Genomic DNA, 15,421 nt, shown 5'->3' with positions numbered 1-15,421 from the left:
AGATATTGGGCTCAGTATGAGCTGTTTATCCTGTGAGGCCTTGGTTCCCCCAGAGGTCCCAACTCTCCTAGGGGCAAGGTGACACGAAGAGAATAAAAAATGATGGCGGCCAGATTTCCAGCTCTGGCGTCAAGTTCACTGTAAGTAACCAACCATAGTCTCCCAGTCTACACTGCTCCAAATGCTCCTGGGAGCAGGTGCAGGTGCACTGATCTGCACAACTTGCTGGGTGCCCAGTGGCAGGAGAGTTCTCATTTTCCTGTGCCCTTCCCACTTCCTCCTGTCCCAAGGGGAATGGAGGATAGCTGTATTTGCTTTTGCATGCCCTCAGATCCAGGACCCTGTGCTACTGGGCCTGCACTCCTGGGAACAGACTTTTCTAAAGGGAACTGATGAGAGCCGCGTCTTTCCATTGCGGGGCTCTAGGGTAAAGGGATTTCTGAGGTCAGCTCGCATAACCAGTGGGCTTCTTCCATATGCCCTGGAGGGCTGCGGTGTTCCAGCCCTTTACTGAGACTGGACCTCAGTTTTTGGTGAGCTTTGTCCCAGGCGCACCTAGTCTTGAAGTGTCTCCAGGGGTCTTGATGCTTCACTGCCCCTCCTGCGATTCTGCCCGATTTCCCTTCCTAGCACTTTTCTGTCAGGGAAAGCTCAGGTACAGATTTTTAAGTTCCCTCTTGTCCAGGGCTGGGCTTTCATGCCCTGGAGGCTTTTGCCCAGCTAGTCACAGTTCACTTCCCCCACTTTATTTCTTTATTTCTTTCTTTCTTTCTTTCTTTCTTTCTTTATTTATTTTAAAAAGATTTTTTTATTGGTGTTCAATTTACTAACATACAGAATAACCCCAAGTGCCCGTCACACATTCACTCCCACCCCCCGCCCTCCTCCCCTTCCAACACCCCTAGTTCGTTTCCCAGAGTTAGCAGTCTTTACGTTCTGTCTCCCTTTCTGATATTTCTTTTTTATTTTTATTTTTTGCCTTCCTACCTTGTTAGAAATAAAAACTTTTCTCTCTGTAGCATCTCAGCTCTTCTCTACCTTTCATGTCGAATTCCTAGGTGTTCAGGATGTTTTGAAAGATATCTAGGTAAGTTTGTGGGACCAGATGAGTTGAGGATCCCTGCTCTTCTGCCATCTTGCCAGTCTTTCCTATTTTTAAATTTTTGAAGAACATCTATACTGTTTTCTAGAGTGTCTGCACCAGTTTACATTCCCATCAACAATGTAAGAGTTCCTCTTTTTTCTGCACCATCATCAATATCTGTTGTTTCTTGACTTTTTAATTGTAGCCATTCTGACCTGTGTGAGGTGACATCCCATTGTGGTTTTGACTTGTATTTCTGTGATGCCGAGTGATATTGATCATCTTTTCATATGTCTGTTAGCCATCTGGATGCCTTCTTTGGAGAGATGTCTGTTCATGTCTTCTGCCTATTGACTGGATCTTTTGTTTTTGGGGTTTTGAGTTTGATAAGTTCTTTATAGATTTTGGATTCTAGTCCTTTATCTGATAAGACATTGCAAATATCTCCTTTCATTCTATAGGCTGTCTTTTAGTTTTGCTGATTGTTTCTTTGCTGTGCAAAGCTTTTTATCCTGTTGAAGTCTCAAGGGTTCATTTTTGCTTTTGTCCTTTGACTCTGGAGACATGTCTAATGAGAAGTTGCTGCAGGGACACCTTGGTGGCTCAGTGGTTGAGTGTCTGTCTTTGGCTCAGGGTGTGATCCTGGAGTTCTGTGGTCGAGTCCCACATCTGGCTCCCAGCAGGGAGTCTGTTTCTCCCTCTGCCTATGTCTCTGCCTTTCTCTCTGTGTTTCTTATGAATAAATAAATAAAATCTTTTTTTAAAAAAAGAAGTTGCAGCCAAGGTACTATGTTGAACAATAGTGGTGAGAGAGGACATCCCTGTTGTGTTCCTGACTTAGGGAAAAAGCTCTGTTTTTCCCCATTGGGAATGATATTCAGGGCAGCCCGGGTGGCTCAGCAGTTTGGTGCCACCTTCAGCCCAGGACATGATCCTGGAGACCCGAGATCGAGTCCCACATCAGGCTCCCTGCATGGAGCCTGCTTCTCCCTCTGCCTGTGTCTCTGCTTCTCTCTCTCTCTCTGTGTCTCATGAATAAATAAATAAAATCTTTTTTTAAAAGAGAATGATATTCACTGTGGGTCTTTCATATTTGGCTTCATGATGTTGTACTATGCTCCCTCTATCCCTGCATGGTGGAGGGTTTTTAATCAAGAAAAGGTACTGTAGTTTGTCAGATGCTTTTTCTGTATCTATTAAGAGCATCATAAAGTTCTTATCCTTTCTTTCATTAATGTGGTGTGTCATGTTGATTGTTTTGTGGATCTTGAATCAACTCTGCAGGCAAATACCACTTGGTCATGGTGAATAATTCATGTACTGCTGGATCCTATTAGCTAGTATCTTGGTGAAAATTTTTGTATCCATGTTCATCAAGGATATTGGTCTGTAATTCTTTTTAGTGGGGTCTCTGTCTGGTTTTTGGATCAAGGTAATGGTAGCCTCATAGAATGAGTTCGAAATTTTTCCTTCCATTTTGGGATGCCTGGGTGACTCAGTGGTTGAGCATCTGCCTTTGGCCCAGGGGATGATCCTTGAGTCCCGAGATCGAGTCCCACACTGGGATCCCAGCATGGAACCTGTGTCTCTCTCTGCTTATGTCTCTGTCTCTCTCTGTGTGTGTGTCTTTCATGAATGAATAAGTAAATACATCTTTAAAAAAAGAAATTTTCCCTTCCATTTCTATTTTTTTTGGAACCATTTTGGAAGAATGGGTATTAGTTTGTCTTTAATTTTTGGTAGAATTTCCCTGGGAAGCCATCTGGCCCTGAACTCTTATTTGTTGAGAGATTTTTGATACTGATTCAGGTTCTTTTCTGGTTATTGGTCCGTTCAGGTTTTCTATTTAATCTTGTTTTAGTTTGGGTAGTTTGTACATTTCTAGGAATTTATTCATTTACTCCAGATTGCCTAATTTGTTGCCATACAATTGCATATAATCTCTTGTAATTGTATTTCTTCAATGTTGGTTGTGATCTCTCCTCTTTCCTTCATGATTTTATTTATTTGGGTCCTTTCTCTTTTCTTTTTGCTAAGTCTGGTTAGAAGTTTATCAATATTGTTAATTCTTTCAAAAGATTATCTCCTAATTTTGTTGATATGTTCTAGTGCATTTTTAAAAATTTCTATATCATGCTTTCTATTCTAATCTTTATTATTTCTCTTCTCCTGTTGGCTTTAGGCTTTACTGCTATTCCTTTTCCAGCTCCTTTAGTTGTAAGGTTATGTTATATATTTGAGACTTCTCTTGCTTCTTGAGGAAGATCTATATTGCTATGCACTTTCCTCATAGGACTGCCTTTGCTGTATCCCAAATATTTTGAACTGTTGTGTTTTCATTTTCATTTGGTTCCATGTATTTTTAAAAATTTTTCTTTAATTTCCTGGTTCACCCATTTACTCTTTAGCAGGATGTTCTTTATCCTCCATATGGTTGTGTCTTTCAAAAATTTTTCTTTGCTGACTTCAAGTTTCCTAGCATTGTGATAAAAAAATACACATATATGTGTATCTTTTTGTACAGATTGACACAGTATTTGATCTATTCTGGAGAATGTTCCATGTGCACTTGAAAATAATGTGTATTCTGCTGCTTTAGGATGAAATGTTCTAAATATATCTGCGAAGTCCATCTTGTCCAGTGTGTCATTCAAAACCCTTGTTTCTTGTTGATTTTTGCTTAGATGATCTGCTATTGCTGTGAGTGGGGTGTTAAAGTACCCTACTATTATTGTATTATTATTATTACTATTATTATTGAGTTCCTTTATGTTTGTTATTAATTGTTTTATATATTTGCATGCTTCCATGTTGGGGGCATAAATATTTACAATTGTCAGATCTTCTTGTTGGATAGACCCCATTACTATACCATAGTGCCTTTTTTTCATTTCTTATTACAGTCTTTGGTTTATGAATTCCCTAAGTCTACCTTTGGGATCTAATAGTTTTCTTTCCCTCTTCTTTTAAGCTTCATTATTTTCCATAATTTTATCTTCTGTATCACTGGTTTGCTCTTTTGCTTTCACCCTTGTTTTTGGCCTCCGCTTGGGACTTGATCTTGGCAATAGCGTTTTTAATTTTGGTCTGACTAGATTTTAGTTCTTTTATCTCTACAGTAAGGGATTCTCTAGTATCTTCTATGCTTTTTTCAAGCTCAGCTAGTATCTTTATAATCATTGTTTTGAATTCTAGTTCAGACATCTTACGTATATCTGTATTGATTAAATCCCTGACTGTGAGTACTACCTCCTTTCTTTCTTTTGGGGTGAATTTCTACATCTTATTGTTCTTTCTAGAAAAGAAAGAAAAAAGAAAAAAAACAGCAAAACAATAACAAGAGCAACAACAACAACAATAACAACAACAGCAGCTTCAGGAAGTGTTTCTGGCATATGCTGTGTACACTCTGCTGTTGCATTTTGGTTGCTCTTTCCCACTGGTCCCTCCACTACAGAGTTTCTCCTTGCTTGTAGTGGGGAGTGTTTGGGCCTTTAACTAGGTATGCTTTGATCTAAGACAAGAGAAAAGGAACAGGAACAAAAATGCAAACAAACAAACAAAGAATGAGAAGGAAAGAAGGAAAGAAGGAAAAAAGAGTAAGGAAAAGAAAAAGAAAAAAGAAAAAAAAATAAGAAGGTTGACTTGCAAAATAATAAAAGGAAACAAACCAACATATGAACAAAAAAATTATAAGCCTCATACAAATAAGAGAGAAAATAAGAAAAAAATATTTATATAAAATAAAAGATAAAATAATAAAAAAGAAACAGAAAAATAAAAAATTTAAAAATGAAGAAAAAGAAAAAGAGAAGCAATCCTGACCCTATGTCCACCTGACGCTGACCTTTTGGAGCACTCTTTAAACAATAGGCTTGATACATGGCTGGGGCTGTGTTGGTCTTCTGTGCTGGCTGCTGTGCTGGCTCAGAAGTTTACTTGCCCTTGTAAAGATGCTTCTGCCTGGTCAGAGAGTAAAGTCTAATGTAGGGAACTCCAGCCTCCACTGAAGGCCCTGTGTTTCTCTCTGGAGTCTGACTGTGCTGGTAGTGGGAGGATTGAGGGGTGGTAGAGGAGGTATAATATGGCATCGCCCTACCATCTCATCCCAGAGGAGGGGAACTCCTGGTCACCATTGTTCAGGAGGCCCTCTCAGAAAAGTGAATTATCTCCTGTGTCCTGGACTTTTGTCAATTCCCTGCACTTAACCTGTCTGTACCTGAGATGTTGATGTACCAAGCACTACAGATCTCCTGTATTTTATCTCTAATTGGTGGCTAGTATTCAAAACTCTAAATTTTAAAGGGCCTAGCAAAATGTGGATGCATACCCATCCTCCTGATAGAAGCTTGTGGCATGCCTGGCTCCATCTCGATCCAGCAAAGCAGTCGCGTAGAGGCTTGGATCTATTGTGGCAGACAGCAAAAAGCAGTGACCACTATGTGTGCAATTTGCACATGTCTCTGCTCTCTGCTTAGTTCTATCCAAGAAAAAGAGCCACCCTGGGTGCACACCATGGTTTAAGCCTATTGTGGCTCAGAGCAAAAAGCTGCTACAAGGTTATCTGCCTTCTGCACACACTCCTGTCCCTGCTGTTGAGTGCCACTGAATGGCTTCCAGCTGGCTTTTTGTCCTTGGAGAGGCAAAATAAACTCTTCCAAATGTTCTCCAGGAAGGAGAGCGATCTCTCCCAGTGTGACCCAGGGGATCTCCTCACCACAACTTATTATGTGATTTCTACCTGCTGCCCTCTCACCACTCTCTTCCTCTCCCTGACTTTGCTCCATGAAAAGGATTCCTTCCCCTTCATGGCCCTTCGGCTTTCCTCTCCCCCACTTCACAGCTCCAAACCTCATATCTGCTACATTCTCTCCCTCCAACTATGTAGATTGTTTTCTTAATCCTCAGATTGTATGCCTATGTTCAAAATATTTGGATGTTGATCTAGCTATGTTCAAGGGGTGAGGCAAGCTCAGGGTCCCCCTACTACTCTGCCATCTTAACTCCTTTCCCCTGTTATTTCTTATCATAAGGCCCTCTTTATTATATTCAAGTGTTTCTCATGCTCTGTAATTATTTGAACATTTGTTTTCTTGCTTATTGTCTATTTCCCAGTAGGAAAAGCTCTATTTTGAAATAATGAGCAATGAATAAATATATTATATGAACAATATGCATGTCATCCTGCCTCCTACTTTCATGAGTTTTGCTACAGGTTTTCTAAAGAAGTAAACAAAGAATAAAACAGAATATTCAACTCCTCTTATAATTGTTGCTTTTGCCAAAGGTCATTGCTTTTTATGAAATTAGTTTCACAAATGACTAGTTTCTCACAATCTCAACTCTATATTACTTAATTGGTATAATTTTTAATTCTATTTTGTCAGGGGTGGCTCAAATAGAGAGTCCCACATGTAAGCAAATAAGTAAATAAAATGGCTGCTTTTAGTACCTTCCAGGAAGAGGTTCTAGGAGAGGGGAAGCAGTTGGTTACATGGGTGGTATACATTCAAGGGCAGCTGTGTATTAGGCTAGAGGATAAAAGATAGGAGCTGATTTCTTTGTGGTTGCCTTTTCTCATTCTCTGCAAGCCCCTTCTGATAGTAGCAAATATATAGGGGCTCCACAGCAGCCCAGAATCTTAGCCATAAACTTTGCAGAAAGAAAACTCATTGAGATTTCTTTGAGTTGGAATGAAAAATAAGTATCAGGGTTGCTACAAATATACCATTCAGAGCCAGGGGTGGAAGGCAGCTAGGTCCTTATAGCTGGTTGAACTCCTTCAGGATTTGTGTACAAACACACACACGCATACACACACACACACACACACATCGTAGCCAATATGTCTAACAAATAGGCTCATGTTTATAGTTCTACCAAGATAAACATACCCCACTCCTTAGGGAGTATTTCCAACCAAATTCAGACACATATGTCCATATAGTATCCACACACATGACTTTCAATGAGGTGCTTTATGAATATATGCACCCAGCTGCTCCTCCTTTCCCAGCTCCTGAATCTAGAGTGGGGCCCAGGGAAGGTTAATGAATGTCTGAGTGTTAGCCTTCATGTCTCCTGAAGTATATTTCTCACTATATTCCACATAACACATGGAAACTGTTTTACTAATTATTCAGTATGTGGAATTATCTACGGTCTTTCAATTTCCTTTATGCTATCAAGTTTCAATGAGCTACTACTCCCGACAGAGTACAGCTCTGAATATATGTACAACACTGTTCTAACTGTTGGGTGTAGAGTCAGGGAAGAACCTACTCCTTGTCCTGAGCAAGATTCTACTCTTGAAACACAAAGGACAGTCACTAGAACTCAGGCATAGCTACACCAAAGGCAAAACTAGAAGTGCCTGGGTATAGTTCTAGATCCTGTGTACAGATCTTGACAGTGTTCTAGATGTAGTTCTGGATGGAGAAAAATGCTGTTTTTCAAGGAAGTCTCTCAGAAGATAGTTTTAAAGAACTAGCACAGTGCTATACTGAAAGTTTAGAGAATTTTCTGTACCAAAGAAATATGTAAGGTTCAATTCAATTATTTATTTATTTATTTATTTATTTATTTATTTATTTATTTATTATGTATTTATTTTTACCATTTAACTTGTTTTAATGTTTCTTCACAAATGGTGAAAAACACTAAAGTAGAGACAAGGAATAATCATAATGTTGTGGCCAACATTATAAATATGGAATTATAAATTTAAAACATTTTCTGGTTTAAAAAATAAATCTGGTAGTCAGTGCAGCTCTGCGGGGTCTCTGCGTCTAGCAGGGCCGGTCTCTGTGCTCCTGACGGTGCTCGCCTTTATCCATTTTTCCAGGTCCTCCACGTCCACCTCTTCTTCCTCCCATCTGTTCCATCAAAGGTCCAGGGGGGATGTTTATAGCAGCAATGGCCAAAATAGCCAAACTGTGGAAGGAGCCTCGGTGTCCATCGAAAGATGAATGGATAAAGAAGTTGTGGTTTCTGTATACAATGGAATATTACTCAGCCATTAGAAATGACAAATACCCACCATTTGCTTCAACGTGGATGGAACTGGAGGGTATTATGCTGAGTGAAGTAAGTCAATCGGAGAAGGACAAACATTATATGTTCTCATTCATTTGGGGAATATAAATAATAGTGAAAGGGAATATAAGGGAAGGGAGAAGAAATGTGTGGGAAATATCAGAAAGGGAGAGAGAACATAAAGACTCCTAACTCTGGGAAATGAACTAGGGGTGGTGGAAGGGGAGGAGGGCGGGGAGTGGGGGTGAATGGGTGATGGGCACTGAGGGGGGCACTTGACGGGATGAGCACTGGGTGTTATTCTGTATGTTGGTAAATTGAACACCAATAAAAAATAAATTTATTAAAAAATAATAGTGAAAAGGAATATAAGGGAAGGGGGAAGAAATGTGTGGGAAATATCAGAAAGGGAGACAGAACGTAAAGACTGCTAACTCTGGGAAACGAACTAGGGGTGGTAGAAGGGGAGGAGGGCGGGGGGTGGGAGTGAATGGGTGACGGGCACTGGGGGTTATTCTGTATGTTAGTAAATTGAACACCAATAAAAAATAAATTAAAAAAAAAATAAAGGTCCAGGGGGCCCACCAGGACCGCCTCGTCTTCCTCCGCCAAAGCCACCTCGGTCCATGCCCCGGCCACCACGAAAGCCCCCTCTGTCTCCACGGCGGCCACCTCTGAACATCCCACCGCACCGAGAGCACCGCGGTCCATGAGGCCACCTCTTCCTCCCCGCATGCCACCAGGGCCACCTCTGCCACGGTCACTGCCCGGGGGCGGGAAGGGTGGTGGAAGGAAGCCTTCAGGCTTCGAGGCCTTACACTGGTTGCATTCTGTTCTCCAGGCGAAGTTCTGGTTTCCACAGCCCGGAATGGGGCACTGCCAGTCCCCAGTCCGGTGCTGGAAGTTTCCTCCTCCGGATGGACGTTTCCTCCCCGGGAACCCGGGGTCCTCTTAGGGGAAAGCCACCTCTGTCTCCACCACGGCCTCCCATGCGACCCATGGGGCCCCCAGGACCTCCTGGGCCCCCTGGACCTCCACGGAGTGGCGGTGGCACACCTTTGCCCTCACTGGAAGGCATACGACCCCGCATGCTGTTCATCGGAGGTTTCTTCTGAGCAAGAGAAACCTTAAGTTTGCTTCCTTGAAAATCTCTCCCATCAAACCACTCCACAGCAGCCTTGGCAGTTGGTGGGTCTTCATAGGATACTGTAGCATCACCTTTGGGCTTTCCTCTTTCCTTGTCCAAGTAGATATGGATCATGGGTTGTCCGGTTCTCTTGTTCATCTTATTAACTCCACACTGCTTAAAGAAGTCAGCCAGATCATCTAGAGTCACATTGTCATTCAAGCCTTGCACATAAATTGCACGGTTGTCAGAGTCTTCATCTGGATCTACAGGTGGGCCTAGATTAAGAGCTGGTCCTTCGTCCATGGATCCACCAGGCTTATTGAAGCCACCTCGCTCTCCAGCGCCCATTCCACCGAGTCCTCCTCCCCACCCACCTCCGCTTATGCCTCCACAATCAAATCCCCCTCTTCCCCTGCCCCGGTTTTCAAGGCCACTCATGCTCTGGTTCTCTCCTGGTCCGGAAAATCCTCCAGACTCCTGCCCATAAACACCCACGCTACTGGGGTGGTCCTGTCGGAATGAACTCTGCTGCCCATAGCTGCTGCTCTGTTGGCTATATTGACTTGGAGCCTGGCTATAGGATCCAGTTTGGGGGGGATAACTAGTGGGCAGCTGCTGCCCATAGCTGCTTTGTTGACCATAGCTACTCTGCTGTCCATAGCTGCTCCGCTGCCCATAGGTGTTCTGCTGAGAGTAACTGCTCTTATCATAACTAGTCGGCTGTGTAGAGGAATAGCTGGTAGGAGGATACAATGGTGGTGCTGTGACTGGCTGCATGGGGTAGCTCCCAGGTCCCCAGGGATAACTGTAGTTACTCTGTCCATATCCTAGGCTGGGCTGGTTGTAACCCCCTGTGCTAGATTGAGGTTGACTAGTCTCAGTGGGTTTGTTACCATCCTGTGGTCTTGCAGGTGCGGTGGCTGCTGGCTGCTGCCCATAGGCTGGGTAAGCAGGCTGAGTGCCATATGCAGACTGAGCTGCATAGGAGGCCTGGGTGGTAGTGACCGTAGCAGTGGTGGTATCATAAGCACCAGTGCCGTACCCTTGGACAGGCTGACTGTATGCCTGGGGGGCAGTTGGAGTAGTATAACCAGCGGGAGGCTGTCCATAAGAGGTTGCATAGGCGGTCTGCCCATAGGTCGCAGTGGTCTGAGCCTGGGCATAGCTGACATCAGTGGGCTGCCCATAGGTTCCATCACTCTGCTGCCCATATGCCTGGGTGGTCTGTGCATACCCTTGAGTTGGTTGGGCGGTGTATGCACTGTAGCCCTGCTGGGCTGCAGCTTGGCTGTAGGTACTGTAATCCGTGGACACCATTTTCTCTCCTTCCCTCTTGTTCTCTCAACGTCCGTCTCCCTCTCGCTTTGGTTCAATTCAATTTATTGTGAATTTATGAAATGCTCATTATGTGCCTGGCTCCCAGCTGAATGCTGAGGGAGTAAACAAGGTACATTCTTTACCAAAGATCTATAATCTAGGAAACAAGATAAAGACACACATATAACTGTGGCATTTTATTTTTTTAATTTCAGCTTAATAAAGCCAATAATAAAGAACTAGTATGTAAAATTGTGAAATATTTAACGTGTACATTGTTATGATTTGATATATACTGTGAAATGATTCGCTATGTTTTCCCTATTGTAAAGGATTAATCATGTTATTTTAATCTAGATATTTCATTTAATGAATGTAGGTGTTCAAAGGATGCTTTTGTTTCTCTTGCTTCATCTTTACATGTGAAGGGGCCTCAACTGGAGATTTGGTTTTCAAAGTGTGGTCCCTGGACCAGCAGCAGCAACATCACCTGGGAACTTATTAGAAGTACAAGTTCTGGGCCCCACCCAGACCTACTAAATTGCAAACACTGGGTCCTGGGTCCTGGGTCCGGCAATCTGTTTTCACAAACCCTCGAGGTGAGGTGACACCTGCTGGAATTTGAGCACCACTGAGCAGAGTGTATTCTCTACCTCTCCCCACCCCCCTTCTCACTGTAACTTTGGTGAATTGAAGAGATAGCACTGAGTATACTTAGCTCAACCCCTTCCACTATTTTGTTGGTTTTCTTTTTTTATCCAGAACAAAGTTGCCCACAGAGCACATGCTTTCCACTGTACTAATACACAAGAAAATCTAATAAAAATATGCTCTCTCCTGTGTTGGGAGGCAGGATTTGCTCAGCACTACTTGCGATGAGGAGTATGTCTGTCTGAGTGAAGCAGGATTAGCAAGCCTATTAGGCTGCTGATCTAGAGCTGAAGTTTTAATAATCAGTTTCTTTGTCTTGATTATCAATTGGTTCCAAAAATAGGAGGGGGAAATGGGGTGTTATTTATTGGACCTCTACAGCTTGAATAATAGGTTGTAGAAGAGAGGGCAGGATGCAGGTTTAGATCACGTGCAGTAGAGAGACCTAGTTGAGAGAATAACAGAAGAATTGGAGGAAACCCTCTAACTTGGTAAGTACAAAGAATCTACTAATGAGTAGTTCTGACCTCTGGTGTTATAAATAATCAGGGCATGGAAGGCACTGAGGGGCTTACCCAAGCTCACATTGCTGGTTAGTGGTGGAAACCAGACCAGGACCCGGGACACGTGGCTCTCAGCTGTGCACCTTCTGAGCAGGTGGACCAAAGCAAACAATAGCGAAGAAACTTCAAAGTCCAAGAATGCAGCTATTGCCAAGTAGAAGATCCAGCCCCAGGGATTTTCAGCATGGGCAGTGGAATCAAAGCCAAAGTGCTCTGTGCTCAGAGGAAAGCTCTGGCTGCAATCCACCTGTGCATGCGGTTGCCCCCTCACACAGCCATGGCTCAGGCTACACAGCCTGCTCATTGTGCTCTGAACACTGCTTCGTTTCCCTATGCTTTTCCTAATGTTGTTCTCTTTGCCTAGAATCTCTCCCTTCAACCCATGTGTGGAAAATTCTATCTGGAATTTTCCTGGAGAGAGCCAATTTAAATGGCATTCTATAAATTCTTCTCTGATTTCATCAAGCAACTCTCACTACTGTGCCAGCCACGAGTGATCATCCCCCATTCTGAATTCCCAGGACACTTTATTTGCATATTACTTACGACAATACTTTTTACTTTGTGTTACCGCTATGCTTTACCCCTTCTAGTAGAATATAAGCTCCTTAAAGGTAGCAATCATATTTTATCTTCTTTTTTTTTTTTTTGGTCTTTTTCTAGTTTATTTTTAAATTGAAGCATAATTAACATACAGAATTATTATTTTATTCTTAGGTGAACAATATAATCATTCAACAGTTCTATACATATCTCAGGGCTCATCAAGATAAGTATATTATCTGGGTGGTGCACATACAAGGCAGCTGTATATTGGGCTAGAATGTAAAGACAGGAGGTGATCACTTTGTGGCTTTTGTTTCTCTTACTCTGCAAATCTTTCCTGATTGTAGCTGATGTATAGGGGTTCCACAGCAGCCCAGCATCTTAGCCATAAACTTCCCAGAAAGAAAGCTCATTGAGGTTCCCTTGAAAGGGGATGAAAAATAAATATCGGGGTTTTGTACAAACACCAGCCAGGGCCAGGGAAAGAAAGTAGCCAGTTCCTAGTAGCTGGTTGAAACTTCAGGATTTGTCTGCACACGCACACACACACAAACATACACACATATACTCATCATATCCAAAAAGTCTAACAAATATGCTCATGTTCATAGACCTACCAAGATAAACATACCCCAGTCCTTGGTGCATATTTTCACTCACATTCGAGCATGTATGTTCATATAGTAGACACACACACACATGACTTTCTATGATGTACTTTATGAACATATGCACCCAGCCTTGTCCCCTTTGCAAGCTCCTAACTGCAGAGTGGGGCACAGTGAGGTTGAAGGAGTATAAGATACATGTGTCACTGAGTGTGTCTCTAACTACAGTCCACAAACAGAAATCGTTTTTTTCATTATTCACTATTTAAGACTATCCACTATTTTCCAGTGGATATGTCTTACCTCTCTGTAATCAAATTTCATTGATCATCTATCCCTTACTGAGCTGCTATTCCATGCAGAGTATAGTTCAGGGATTACAGGTACAAGATTTTGCTCAAACTTTGTACAAATCCAAGCTTCACCACTCACTTTGCACACATCACTTACCTCTCTGAGCCTTAGTTTCAACTTTTATAAAATGAGCATAATAGTGACCTCATACAACTTTGTATTAAATAGGTAACTGTGTAAAGTGTTAGGAACAAAGTACAGAGCCTAGCACTCAAAACATGGGAGCTCTTACTATCATCATCATTTTGTGGACACTGGAGATATACAGGAGTAAAACATAGAAGGGATGTTCTTTTCCCTCAGGAGGTTTTAAAATCTCATCAATGAGACCAAATAAATACGTAGAGAGTAAAGGGCTTGGAAAGCTAAAATTCAAATTTGAACCCTAACATGCAACTTATTCTTCTAAATACAAGCCCTGTTTTAAAATTGTTAGCAGATTTCAATGCTCCAATGAGATTTTTTTCTTCTTTTGTTATTCATCATGCCCATGCCTCACATACATGACATGTCCACCCCAGCCTTTCATTTCAGGAGTTGAGTGGAGAATTCTAGGGGAAAATTTTTTTTGAACATTTTGTACATTTTCCTGTTCCTGGGCAGGAGCCTATCTGAGGCATTCCACACCCAAGTGAGATATGCCCATGGCCAGAGAGCCTGTACCCTCCCATCTCCCCTGGTCACCCTCTAATCTCAGAAAATTCTTCCTTGTGTTCGATCTCAATTTGTTTTCCTTCAATACTGGCCTCTTTTTATCACTCAAATTGGGGAGGAGTTACACAAACCCTCAAAACTGAAGAAAATTCTCAAATGCCCACCTGATAATATTGTTCTTATTGCCTATTAGTCCAGGTTGCTGGGGTAATAGGTTGACATTTTGTTATTAAAAGTAATCAGAATATCCCTTAAAAGCATTAACTTGTTTTGTACCAGGGTATAACCCTTCATGCAGTCATATACTCTCTCTTTAAATTGTTTGAAATATGAAAGTGTCCTAATTTCCAGGACAGGTAGTTAAGAACTCCTATTTCATCCCCTAAACTCCATAGCCTCCTCTATTAGTATCAGCAGTTACCACTCATTCGATTAAGGAATAGTAAAACCCTGGGCCTGGGCATGACTAATATGACCTCACTAATCCCTTGTCAGGCCCTTATATGAAGTAGGGGTAACACGATTGGCCCCAGACTTGACCAGTGCTGTGCATACCCAGCGGAGCTCCTGAAGACAAAGCAAACCCCAGCATGAGCAAGAAAGGCATTTCCCCAAAGAGGGCAGAGTGCCAAACCCTGCCATAGTGACTGGTGTGGGAGGCCTGGACACACTTCACTCTCTTTGCCCAATTTAAATTTCCTAGCCTAGGCCTCTCCTGTTTTCCCAATTTTGAAGTTGTCACATCTTCCATAGTGCTTATTTGAGGCCAGACCCCTGTCATCGATCATCTCAGGCCAGTGCTTCTCAAATCTGAAAGACCACACAAATCACTTGGGAGCCTTTTGAAAATACAGCTTCTGATTCAAGAGGTCTGGGTTGGGGCCTAAGGTGCTGCATTTCTAACAAGCCCTCAGGTGGCACTCCATGCTGCTGGTCCTTGGACTATACTTTGAAAAGAAGAATCTAGATGACTATAGCAGTTGCTATAACTGTCTCCCAGGAAAAGTTTATCTGTACACATCATTCTGTCTGTCTATCATCCAGACGGCTGTGAGATTCATGTCTCATTCCTTCCTGATTCAGGAATCTCACTCCATGACACATCTGGAGTGATACATTTCTGGCTGAAAAATTACCTTCTAATGTGAAAAGAAACACATCCCTCACAAGAGTATCATTTTCATGACTCCTAAAGGTCCATGTAGCCTAGAATTACTGTCCATTCTTTTCCAACTCACCTGTCCCTCTTTTATTTCCCAAATTGCTCCATAAGCACCCTCCTCCAGGAAGTGTCTCTTGACCAATAATACCTCTCTCTCAGTTTCTACTCATACCTTCCCTCCTAGAGTAATGACTTCTCAATCCCTATTCAGTTACTAATTATTCCTATTTCATTCCATTATTTTCCCCATTTGGGGTGTAAATTCACTCCGCAAAGGATCTTAGCTGCTTTCACAAGGTTTCTGCACCAGTCTCTCAC

General features: G+C 42.3%; 1 pseudogene; it reads right to left on the bottom strand.

The window, feature by feature from the left end:
* Window positions 1-7,703: 7,703 nt before the first annotated feature.
* On the bottom strand, window positions 7,704-10,627 carry LOC140616854 (RNA-binding protein EWS-like; annotated as a pseudogene).
* Between the last annotated feature and the right edge of the window lie 4,794 nt (window positions 10,628-15,421).

This window comes from Canis lupus, chromosome 25 (assembly GCF_048164855.1).
Source record: "Canis lupus baileyi chromosome 25, mCanLup2.hap1, whole genome shotgun sequence".
NCBI classification, from domain to species: Eukaryota; Metazoa; Chordata; class Mammalia; order Carnivora; family Canidae; genus Canis; species Canis lupus.
Note: the sequence above shows the minus strand (reverse complement) of the source record. Positions and strands in the feature narration are given on the sequence as shown.